This window comes from Cervus elaphus, chromosome X (genome assembly GCF_910594005.1).
Source record: "Cervus elaphus chromosome X, mCerEla1.1, whole genome shotgun sequence".
Lineage (NCBI taxonomy): Eukaryota > Metazoa > Chordata > Mammalia > Artiodactyla > Cervidae > Cervus > Cervus elaphus.
The window spans coordinates 121,023,662-121,037,481 of record NC_057848.1 but is presented as its reverse complement, the minus strand read 5'-3'; positions in this window follow the sequence as shown (position 1 = coordinate 121,037,481).

Sequence of the window (13,820 nt, the reverse complement as noted above, 5' to 3'; positions counted from 1 at the left end):
ACTCATTCCCTGGGATGTGGGCTCAAAACAGTTCAGGGGGTGACACCCGAAACAGCTCAGCCACCTTCTCACCACTTCTCAATGGTTCAGAAATGTCATACTCTGCACAGAAACTACCACAGAGTTGAGAGATTTCACGCACCTGGTAAAGACCTCCAAATAGCTCAGAAAACTCATTAACCAGCAACCCCCATCCCCCCATTAAAAGCTCAGAGAACTTGACCCGGGAACAAATCCCTAATGAGTCAGATAGCTCACACCCTGGGATTGAGGCCTCCCAAAAAGAAGAGGCCTGAAAATATGTCCCAAACAGGTCAAGAAACTCTCAAACCAAAAGAGTTCAGGGACCACAGACTCTAGGACAGTTACCCAAAAAACATAGTGAACTCACCCCTGGAATGTAGACCAGAAAGAGCTCAGAACCCCCAAATCCAGCATTCAGAAGTCCTTCTGAGACTTAGGATATAGACCCTAAAATATAATTCAAAGAAAATATGCTGGATGTAGAACATCGAATAACCTCAAATCGCAGGACGCACACACCCAAACAAATCAGGAAACTCACACCCTGGGACATACATACAAAAACAGCTCAGAGAATTCAAATTCTAGGAAATACAAGCCCCGAAAGACCAGACCTCACATCCTGTGACATACTCACAAAAAGATCAAAAACCACACAGGCTGAGATACACACTTACAAGTATTTCAGAGAAACAGCATTCAGGGACATATACCACAAACATCATAGACCTCAATCCCTGCAATATTTGCACATAAACCTACAGGCATGCCACATGCTGGCATTTGTTGTTTAGTCGCTAAGTTATGTCTGACTCTTTTGCAACCCCATGGACTACAGCCCGCCAGGCTCCTCTGTCCATGGGATTCTCCAAGCAAGAATACTGGAGTGGGTTGCCATTTCCTTCTCCAGGGGATCTTCCTGACCTAGCGATGGAACCCACATCTCCTGCATTGGCAGGTAGATTCTTCTACTGCTGGGCCACCAGGGAAGCCCTGGGATACGTATCCACAAACAGATCAGAGCACTCATATCCTGGGAAATAAACCAAAGAATGGATGAGGGACTCACACCCACAAAAAGACCAGAGACTCAAATCCTGAAACACAAACCCAAAACACCCTGGGACCTCATGTGCTAGGACAAGAAAGACAGGTTAAAACCTTGTGATCTGGGACACAGAGCCCCAGACAGATGAGACACTACACACTGTTGATGGACATACTAGAATAGATCTTCATATCTTGAGACACACCACCACTAGAGCTGTTGAAGTACACCCACAAACAAATGTGACACCTGGGGACATGGGTCCTCACATAGATCAAAGACTTTACACCCTTGGACATACACCCACAGACAAGTAAGAGACCTTGAAAGCTGGAAATACACACAGAACTAGATGCAAGAGCTCTCATCCTGGGACATAAACCCCCAAAGAGGTCAGATAACTCATGTCTTTGGACATACGCCCATAATCACAACAGAGACCTCAGACCCTAAGACACAGAACGTCACACAGAGCATATACCATGGAATGTACACAGCAAAGGGATCAGATACTGCCCACCCTGGGACATACATTGAAAAAGGCCAGAGAGAGACACATGTTCTAGGAAATATACTTTAAAATCCTGGGAAACACATCCACAGACTAGAGGCCTCAAACATTGGGACATGCACCCCAAAATAGATCAGAGACCACACAGCCTGGGACACATATCCACAAACAGATTGGGATTTCACATCCTGGAACAAACAGCAAAAAACAAATTAAGAGACCTTGAATGCTTGACAATACACATGAAGATATCAGGGCTGCCACACCCTGGGGCATAGAGTAACAAAATGTTCACAGACCTCACATGCTAGGAAATATACACAGAAACAGATCAGAAACCGTACATCCTAGAACACACACTCAAACAGATCAAAGACATGAAATCCTGCAAAACACACCCACAAACCATTCACAAACCTTGTATCCTAGAACATACAACAAATCAGAGACCTCACATCTTGATGCCTGAAACCAAAGAGGATACAGATAACAGATCCTGAGACGGATACCCAAAACCTATCAGTGACCTGAAATTCTGGGAAGACAGCAGCAAACAGATCAGAGACCTCCCTTCAGCAAAATAGACACACAAAGTGGAGAGAGAGACACATTCCAGAATACTCATCCACAAAGAGCTCCCCAAAAAGTCATGTATTGGGAAATATGCCCACAAACACCTCAGAGACTTCACATCCTTGGACATTCACCAACAGATCAAACACATAAAAACCTACAAATCACATACAGAAACATACTGGTCCTTATATATGGGGGAATACATCCACAAATAGATGGGAGGGCTCAAGTCCTAGGGTGTACATTGACAAAAAGATCAGAGACCTTACAGCCTGGAGCATATAAAACGAAGACATCAAATCCTGCAACACCCATCCACAATCAAGTTAGATACTCCCTGTGCTGAAGAATACATCCAGCAAATACACAAGATTGTAGATGTCACATTTTGTGGCATAACCCACAAAGAGGACAGAGGATCCAAGCATTTGTAGGTTCAAATCTCTCTCACCTCAGCTTCTACCATCACATCACTTTTTGTGACTTTCCTCTGTCATAACATAGCCCTCCATGTCTCAATAAACACAGTTACTTCATCCTCTCTGATACTGAAGGTTCTGCCTCCCTCATATAAAGATCATATGGTGACTATACTGGATCCTCCAAGGTAATCCAGGATAACTGCCCCAATCTCAGGATGCTTACTAGTACATATTTGCCAAGTCCCTTCTTCCAGGTAAGATAATACATTAAAAAGTTCTAGGAATGGGGTGAGGACATTGTCTATTATTCAACCAAAGAGAATATACATACACAAACAAAAAGAGGCCTCACATCCCAGTACATACACCCATGAAATGCTCAAAGAATTCACATCTGGAGTTACATACCTCAGAGACCTTCTACCCTGGGAACATACTTGTGAAAGATGAGACAGCTGGGTATTCTGGAACATTCACCAATTAATGCTTAGAGTCCTCACACTCTGAGAATCAGACCCACAAAGACATAAGAGAATGCACTCTCTGGGACATACACCCACAAAGAAAAGAGGGACCTGACATCCTGGGATAAACCCCCACAAAGAGGGACCCACATTCTAGGACCCACAAATAGACCCCCTCTAACTCTGGGATATGTACACACACAAAGGGCAAAAAAAAGCCCACATTCTCTGACATACACACACAAACAGGTCAGGGATCTCACAAACTGGGACATATAACCTCAAATGAAACAGACCTCATATACCCTTTTACAAACTCACGCAAAGAGATGACACACTTGCATGTGGCATACACGCACAACAGATCAAAGACTCAGTCTGAGAAACGCAACCCAAATCACACCAGAGACCTTCGATCTTGCAACATGCACTGACAAACGGGTTACAGACCTCACGTGCTGATAAATGCACCCAGACAAATACAGACACTGGAAATCTTTGGGCACACAGACTCAAGGAGATCAGAGAGTTCAGATCGTGGGATACACACCTACAGAGATCCTCCCCGAAACAAGTGCATGGAAATACACCCATAAGCACCTCAGAGGGCTGTCAATGTGGGATATGCACCCACAAATCAGAGGCTTCACATCCCAAAACACACACCCAGAATGAACTCAGAAATCTCACATCCTGGATATATCTCTGTCTATCTGGGCTTCCCTAGTGGCTTACATGGTAAAAAAAATCTGCCTGCAATGCTGGAGACCCGGGTTCGATCCCTGGGTCGGGAAGATCCCCTGGAGAAGGGAATGGCAACCCACTCCAGTATTCTTGCCTAGAGAATCCCATGGACAGAGGAGCCTGGCGGGCTACAGTCCAAAGGGTTGCAAAGAGTCAGATATGACTGAGTGACTAACACTTTCACTTTTCACTTTAATCTATCTATAGTGATATGAATATTGATATAGAGAGGTTTTAATAGATAAGACTTTCACTTAATGGCATATATGCCATCAAACAAGTAAAAAAAAAAATGCTTAAATTATCCCCATAAGACATCAGATACCTGGAATAAATACCCACAAACAGCTCAGAGATCTCACACTCTGGGATGTATTATACATTCACAAAACACCAGACACCTCATATCCTAGGACATGCACTGAGAAACAGATCAGAGAACTCACCTCCTGGGAAAACACCGTCAGGCACATCAGAGACCTCACACTCTTGTCCACTCCCCCAGGAAAACACCAGACACTTCACACTATCAGACAAGTACCCACCAACAGATGAGAGAATTCCCATGATGGCATATACACCTGGATTCACTCCCTGCTTCATTCACCAGTAAACATACCAGGGGCCTCTCACCACAAAACTGAGACAAACAAACAGATCAGGAATCCTCACATCCTGGAACATAATCCGAGAAACAGATCTGGGGTTTCAATCAAAGGGAAATGTACCCACAACGAGCTCAGCATCCTTACACCCTGAGCATGCATACCTCAACAGTTCAGAGAACTCACATCCTGGGATCTGTACACAAAGTCAGATCAGAGGGCTCCTGTCTTACTCCAAAACAGCTGGGCCCACAAATTCTGGGACATGCAACATCAAAGACAACAGAGACCTCACACCCTGGTTCAAACACTCGAACACAAACCAGAGACCTTCCATCAGCAGACACACACTCACAGATCATGGCGTTCACATTCTTGGGTGTGTACTAACAACCAGACAGAGACATCACAACCTGGGACATTGTATTCTTCTTTTTTCCCTCTCTCCCCCCTTCCCTCTCATCCTTCCTACTTTCCTTCCTTCTTTCTTTCCTTCCAGAGAAGAAGACTACATTTATTCCTTTTTTAAAAAATTTTTTGGGCCACATTGTGCAGCCTGTGGCGATCCTAGTTCCCCAACCAGGGATTGAACCCAGGACCTCAGCAGTGAAAGCATGGAGTCCTAACCACTGGATCACCAGGGAATTCCCTATTCCATTTCTTGAAGATGCAGGCCTTTCATCTTCTCAGAACTTGCTGCTGTAACAAATCACCACAATCCTACTGTCATAAAACAAGTTTGTTATCTTACATTTCTGCAGATCAAAGACTGGAAAGGAGTTTTACAAGGTAAAAGTTAAGGTGGCAGTAGAGCTGGTCTCCTTCTGGAGTTCCTAAGGGAGAAACTAGTTCCTACAGGCCACCTGTATTCCCAAGCTCCTGGTCCCTTCCTCCCATCTTCAAAGACAACAGTGTTTCATCTTCAGATCTCTCTTTCTTTTTATTATCTATCTATATCTCTATGTCTCTTTGATTTCTGCTTATGTCATCATGTTACCTTTTCTGACTCCACTTCTGTCACTACATTGTGTTCTCTGACTCTTACCTTCATGTGTCCCTCCTATAAGGACACTTGTGATTACACTGGGCCCATCTGGGTAATCTGGGATAACTTCCTCATCTCAGGATGCTTAACATAATCATACCTGCAATGCCCCCTTTGCCATATAAAGTAACATAAGTACAGGTTCCAGGGATTAGAGAGTGGACCTCTTAGAAGGGCTGTTATTCAGTCACCAAAGACAAACATGCACCAATAGTTCATAGACCTCACGCTCTGAGTCACATACTTCCAAATAGATGAGATACCCCCCACCCTGTAATATCCATCCAAAAAGAACAGAGTGACACTCATTTTGGAACACATACCCACCAAAATGCTCGGCATCCTCAATCACTTGGAATTAAACTTACCATCTGGGACACACACACAAATTGCCAAGAGAAACACATCCTTAGACATAAACCACAAACAAGACACATAGCAGTGAGCTAAATGGATCTCACACCCTTGATAAACCTGCACAAAGAGTTCAGGCACTCACATACTGTGATAAACGCTCACAAACAGATCAGAGACCTTACGTGAGAAATACCACCAAAATGAGATCAGAGCCCTCAAATCCTGCAGCATGAAACTACCTTACATACAGGAAATACAACCAGAATGAGTACAGAGACATGGCACCTTGACATGCACATCCACAAACATATCAGAGAACTCACAACCTGAGATAGACACCCACAGACAAATCAGAGATCTCAAATCCTGCAATATATACCCACCATCAAGTCAGAGACCTCATTTGCTTGTTTGCTCTGTTGCTAAGTCATGTCCGACTCTTTGCTATCCTATGGACTGTAGCCCACCAGGCTCCTCTGTCCATGGAATTCTCCAAGCAAGAATATTGGAGTGGGTCGTCATTTTCTTCTCCAGGGAATCTTCCTGACCCAGGGATTGAACCTGTGTCTCCTGCATTGGCAGGTGGGTTCTTTTACCACTGAGCCACCAGGGAAGCCCAGAGATCTTGTATGCTAGGAAAAAAGAGCCAGAAACCAGTCATAGGCCTGAGATCTTACAACATATACCACTTAAAAGGTCAGAGAGCTTATATTCTGGGACATTCCTCCCAAACAGGTCAGAGGTTTCAAAACAAAGAAAATAATCCACTGAGAGCTCAGTAACCTCACAGCCTAGACACACATACCTTTAGATCAGATAAGTACATAGACATAGACATGTGTGTGTGTGTTAAGTCACTTCAATCATGTCCAACTCTGCATCATGTCCGACTCTTTGCAACCCTATGGACTGTAGCCCTCTAGACTCCTCTGTCCATGGGATTCTCCAGGCCACAATACAGGAGTGGGTTGCCACACCCTCCTCCAGGGGATCTTCCTGACTCAGACTCAGGGATCAAAGCCATGTCTGTTACGTCTTCTGCATTGGCAGGTGGGTTCTTTACCACTAGTGCCCCCTGGGAAGTACATACCTTCAGATCAGATAAGTATATAGATATAGACATCAGTCAGTCAGTTCAGTCACTCAGCCGTGTCCAGCTCTTTGCGACCCCATGAACCACAGCACGCCAGGCCTCCCTGTCCATCACCAACTCCTGGAGTCTACCCAAACCCATGTCCATTGAGTCGGTGATGCCATCCAACCATCTCATCCTCTGTCGTCCCCTTCTCCTCCTGCCCTCAATCTTTCCCAGCATCAGGGTCTTTTCAAATGAGTCAGCTCTTCGCATTATAGACACAGACATATATCTATCTATCTATCTAGGCAAACAAACCAGGAATCTCATAAGTTTGGAAGTATCCTCCTCAAACCTCAGAAATCTGACAACCTGGAATATGCACGCGCCAATGACACAGAGAACTCATATCCTTGGAATGAATATCCATAAAGAGTTCAGAGATTGAATACTTCCTAGAGCATGCTGAAAGCAAATGAATTAGAGAACTAAGATCCTGGAAGAACATCTTGGCATAGGTCGGAGACTTCACACTCTGGTTCACTGGCCAGTGAACACATCAGACATTTCATAGCATCAGATGCTACCTACCAACAGATCAGGGCATTCACATCCTGGGACATAGACCAACAAAGAGAGTACAGACATCACCACCTGGACATGTAGCCATAAACAGATCAGAGACCTCAAACACAGTTCAGAGGCCTCACATGTGACATACATCATCAAACAGATCAAGGACCTAAAATCCTAGGATATACATCCACACACAGATTAGAGCCTCACAACCCTCCCATGAAGTCACAAAAAGACCACAGACTTCAAACTCTGCAACACACACCCACAAATAGATCAGAAACCTCAAGCCCTGGTTCATATATAACAAACAGATCGGAAAGTTCAAATCCTGGGATATGTTTGACAAACAATGTTGAGATCATAGGTACCTGAGACCCACAAATGGAGACCTTAAATCCTGCAACGCACAACCACAATCAAATCAGAGACCTTACAGGTTAAGAAAACACCAGCAGAGACCTGATATCTTGCAACATAGATCCATTAACAGATCAGAGAGCTCATGTACTAAGACATAACCAGCAAACAGATCAGAGTCCTCAAGTCAAGGACACACACCCACAAAGAGCTCTGGACTCCCCCACACACTGGACATATAAACCTAAATAAATCAGAGATCCAACATTCTGGTAAACACATGATCAAACAAATCAAAAACCTCATATCACCAGAAATACCCCCCCAAGTAGATCAGAGACCTAACAAACTGAAATGCAACCCACAAACATTGCAGAGACCTCAGATATTGGAATGTCCTCTCTAAATCAGGTCAGACACCTCATATGAAAGGACACGTACCAAAAAAATGTGTGGAGACCGCACATCCTGAGACATATCCCCACAAACAGCTGTGAGACCACAAGTTCTGGGACACACCCCCTCAAACATTCAAAGACCTCTCAACATGGTTCATACACCCGCACACAGATCAGAGACCTCCCACTCAGACACACATTCACAAACAGATCATGGAGTTTACACCCTGGGATGTGCCCTGACAATCAGATAGAGACAGTGCAACCTGAGACATTGTTTTCATTTCCTATTGCTGCTGTAACAAGTCACAATTTTAGTGTCATAAAACAGCACACATTTATTATAGAAGCCAAAAATGGGTTTCAAAGGTCTAAACCCAAGTTGTTGGCAGAGCTGTGTCACTCCTGGAGGCCCTCAGGGAGAATCAAATGTTTCCTTGCCTTTTCAAGTTTCTAAAGATGCTTGCATTCCTTAGCTCGTAACTCCTTCCTCCACCTTCAAAGCCAGCAGCGTTTCATCTTCAAATCTCTCTCTCTGATCTCTACTGCTGTCATTACATCTGACATCTTCCCTGACCAACTGTTCTGCCTCTCTCCTATAAGGACCCTTGTGATTATCCTGTGCACACCTGGAAAATTCAGAATAACCTCCTTCATCTCAAGATGATTACTTAACCACATCTACAAAGGATTTTTTGACTTGATCCAGAGATTAGGGCATGGACATCTTTCAGGGACCTTTATTCCAACAACCCCACGTATACCTCCACACACAATTAAAAACACCCCATCCTGAGACATATACCAATAAGTAGCTTAAAGACTTCACATTCCGTGCCATACAATTCCAAAGAGGTCAGAGATCTCCAACCCTTGGCCATACATCCAAAAAAGGAGTGAGGCACATGTTCTGTGCACATCATCTACCCACAAACAAGGCAGGGACCTCACAAACTGAAGCATATAACTACAAATAGAAGATATCTCACATCCTTGACAAACACACACAAGGTAACCAGAAACAAATTCTGTGATAGAAAGGTGAAAACAGAACAGAGACCTCATATGACAAATGTACCCACACACAGAGGTGAGACTCTCTGCAACCCAAGACATACACTCACAAACATAGTAGAGCTCTCAAGTCCCGCAGCACACACCCACAATCAAGGAAGAGACCTCACACTCTAGGAAAAACAGCTTGAGGCTGATTGTATACCTGACATCTTCACAAAACACCCACAAAGAGTTCCAAGGATTCATATCTTGGGACACAGATCCACAAAAAGATCAGAGACCTTAAGCCATACAAAATGCACCCATAATAAGCTTCAAACCTCACACCTGGATGTATGTGCTTTTGTGCTCAGTTTCTCAGTCATGTTCAACTCTTTGCAACACTTTGGACTTTAACCTGCCAGGCTCCTCTGTCCATGGATTTTTCAGGAAAGAATACTGGAATGGGTTAACATTTCCTTCTTCAGGGGATCTTTCTGACCTAGGGATCAAACTAGCTTCTCCTGTGTCTCCTGCACTGCAGACAGATTCTTTACCTGCTGAGCCATCAGGGAAGCCCCACATCTGGATATACACACTGAAATAGATCAGAGATACATACATATGTGTATATGTATACATCTACATGTGTATATGTAAGTATATGTGTATATGTAAATATATATATACATACATCACCAAATTAATCAGAAATCTCCTATTTCAGAAACACCTATGAAACATCCAAGACCTAGCAACCTAAACATAACTCACAGACACCTCAGAGACCTCACATATGTACACATAAAATCAGTACAGAGACATCATGTCCTGGGGCACACACTCGCAAACAGATCAGAGCCCACATGTTCTGAGACATACACCCACAAAAACCTCAGAGTCCACAATTTTAGGGGGACACACACTCTCAAACAGGTCAGAGACCTCTTGCCTGGGGTCACACACTCACACACACAGATCTAAGACCCTTGCCATCAGACACACACTCACAAACACCATGGAGCTCACATCCTCAGATGGTCAGATAGAGGTGTCACGATCCAGGACACCGTATCCATTTCTTATTGCTGTTCTAACAAATCACCACAATCTTAGTGTCATGAAAAAACACACATTTATTTATTATATTACATTTTTGTATGTCAGAAACCCAAAAGTGGGTCTTCCAGTCAGTCCTAAAATCAGATGTAAACAGAGCTGTCTTCCTTCTGGGGACTCTAAAGAGAATCCATTTCCTTGCCTTTTCCAGTTTCCAGAGCCACCTGCATTCTTGGTCCTGGGCCCCTTCCTACACCTGTAAAGCCATAAGCACTTCATCTTCAAATCTCTCTGATCTCTGCCTGGGTCATCACATCTTCTCTGTCTCTGCTTCTCTCATTATCTTCTCCTCGATTAGGGCTCCCTGGCACATGCCCTTTGTTGGGGCCTATCAGTTGCCCGGACACATCCATACAAACAATTAGAGATGTCATAGCCTAATACAGACTCCCATCAACAACTCAAAGACTTCACAAGCTGGGACATATACCCACAAACATCTTCAAATCAGGTCGCTGTGTCTGATCTGGCTTTTGTCATTTCCATTCCTGACAATAACCATTCTGTCCCTCTCTTGAGAGTCCCTTGGACAGCAAGGAGATCAAACCAGTCAATCCTAAGGGAAATCAACCCTGAATACTCACTGGAAAGACTGATGCTGAAGCTGAAGCTCCAAAACTTTGGCCACCTGACACAAACAGCCAACTCATTGGAAAAGACCCTGATGCAGGGAAAGATTGAAGGCAAAAAGAGAAGAGGGTGATACAGAATGAGATGCTTGGATGGCATCACTGATTCAACAGATATGAACTTGGGTGAATTCCAGGAGATGGAAAGGGACAGGGAGGCCTGGTGTGCTGCAGTCCATGGGGTTGCAAAGAGTCGGACACAACTTAGCCACTGAACAACAACCACCCCCTCATTTCAGGATGTTTGTGATTACACTGGACCCACCTAGAAAATCTAAGAAAATCTCCCCATCTCAAGATGGTTAATTTAACAAGGTCCTACTGTATAGCATAGGTAACTATATTCAATATCCTGGCATACATCATAATGGAAAAGAATATAAAAAGAATGTATATGTGTGTGTAACGGAGCCACTGTGCTGCACAGCAGGAATTAACACAACATTGTAAATCAACTATACTTCAATTAAAAATACATTTTAAAAAGCAGATGCCTAATTTAATCATATCTGCCAAGTACCTTTTAACATGTAAGGTCACATTTTCATAGTTTTCAAGGTTGAAGACATTGGACAAGGATTTAGACATCTTTAGAAGGCTTTAAGTCAGCAGAGACAGACATTCAAAATTAGAGATGTCATATCACAAAAACACACACCTACAAAAAGGTCAGAGACCTAAAATCCTGGGGCATACACCAGAAACAGTTCAGATCCCTCATCCAGAGTCACACATCTAGACAGTGATCAGAGACCTCCGACCCTCAGACAGACATCTAAAGAGAGCAGAGAGATGTACATCGTGGGACATACACCCACAAACAGGTGTATGGAACAGGTCTGGAACCTCACAAATTGGGGACACATACTCCCACTCAAACAGACCTCATACCCTTGCCTAATAAGCAGAAGAGACAAGGAAAACAAAAAAAACTTCAGTTACCATGATACACACACAAATGGATCAAAGACCTCACTGAGAAATACCATCAAAAATGGCTTGGAGACCTCAAACCCAACAATGCTGCTACTGCTGCTAAGTCACTTCACCCAACAATAAGAACCCATAATATGTCAGAGTATCCTGGAACATACTCCCAGAGTGATTAAAGATACTTTACATCTTGGCACATACACCCACAAGGAGATGAGAGAGCTCAAATCCTGGGGCACATACCTGCAAACAGATCAGAGACCTCAACTCAGATATACACTCAAAAAGAACTCAGAAACCTCATACCTTGGATATACACACTTTAACACATAATAAACCTCTCATCCCATCATATGTTTTAGCGTCAGTTCAGTTCAGTCCAGCTCAGTCACTCAGTCATGTCCGACTCTTTGTGACCCCATGGACTGCAGCATGACAGGCCTCCCTGTCCATCACCAACTCCCAGAGTTGACTCAAACTCATGCCCATGGAGTTGGTCATGCCATCCAACCATCTCATCCTCTGTCACCCCCTTCTCCTCTCGCCTTCAATCTTTCCCAGCATCAGGATCTTTTCAAATGAGTCAGCTCTTCACATCAGGTGGCCAAAGTATTGGAGTTTCAGCTTCAACATCAGTCCTTCCAATGAACACTAAGGACTGATGTCCTTTAGGATGGACTGGTTGGATCTCCTTGCAGTTCAAGGGACTCTCAAGAGTCTTCTCCAACACCACAGTTCAAAAGCATCATATTAGAAATCTCATATGCTTACAAATAACACCAAAAGTATCAGTATCTAACACCCTGGGATATACACCCTCCAACAGCTCAGGGAACTCACACCTGGGATGTACACCCACAAAGGGCTCTGAGACCACGTGTCCTAAGATCTGTGTCCAGAAACAGATCAAAGAACTCACATCCTGGGAAAACACCCTCAAACACATCAGAGTCCTTTCAACCCGGTTCACTTACCAGAAAACAGATCTGAATCTTCACACCATTAGACATGTACTGCTCCCCCCACCCAACACACAGAGAGATCAGAGAGTTCACACCCTGGGATACACCTCAACAAACAGATTAGAGACCTCACAACCTGGACACGTAACCACAAAGAGACCACAGACCTCAAACCCTGCAGTCTATGCCTTCAAAGAGACCAGAGACCTCATACTCTGAGAAATATACCAACAAACATATCAGGGGACTCACATCATGGGATATACTCTAGAACACTTCAGAGACCACATACAACTACAACTAGATCAGAGATCTCAAATCCTGCAACAGATACTCACAAGAACATCAGAGACAAGACATGCTATGAAAAAGACCCAGAAATAGATGACAGAACGAATATCTAGTGACATATACCCACAAAGAGATCAAAGAGCTCAAAGCCAAGCATAAGTACTCACAAGAGATCAGAGGATTCAGACCAAGGGACATAAACTCACAATGAGCTCTTTGAAACCTAGCACTCTAGATATTCATAACAAAATAGGCTTGAGACTTCATATTATGGTAGATATATCACTGAGAAAAGCAGAAAGTCCATTAATATCAGAAATACCTCTGAAACACACCAGAGACCTAATAACCTGGAATGCAAATCCCAGATATCTTATTAAAAAGCTCATATGCTATGGGCATTCCCTGACGGTCCAGTGGTTATAGGTTTTGTGCTTTCACTGCTGTAAGCCCAGGTTCAATCCCTGGTCAGGAAACTAAGATCCCACAAGTGGCATGATGCCCCACCCCCCCAAAAAAGACCTCAAATACTGGACATACATCCTGAATCAGCTCAAAGACCTCATATCCTAGGACACAAACATACATATTGGAGACCTCACATTCTGAGACATATAGGAACAAACAGCTCAGAGACCAAATATTTGGGGGCACACCCTCACACCATCTGACACACATTCACCAA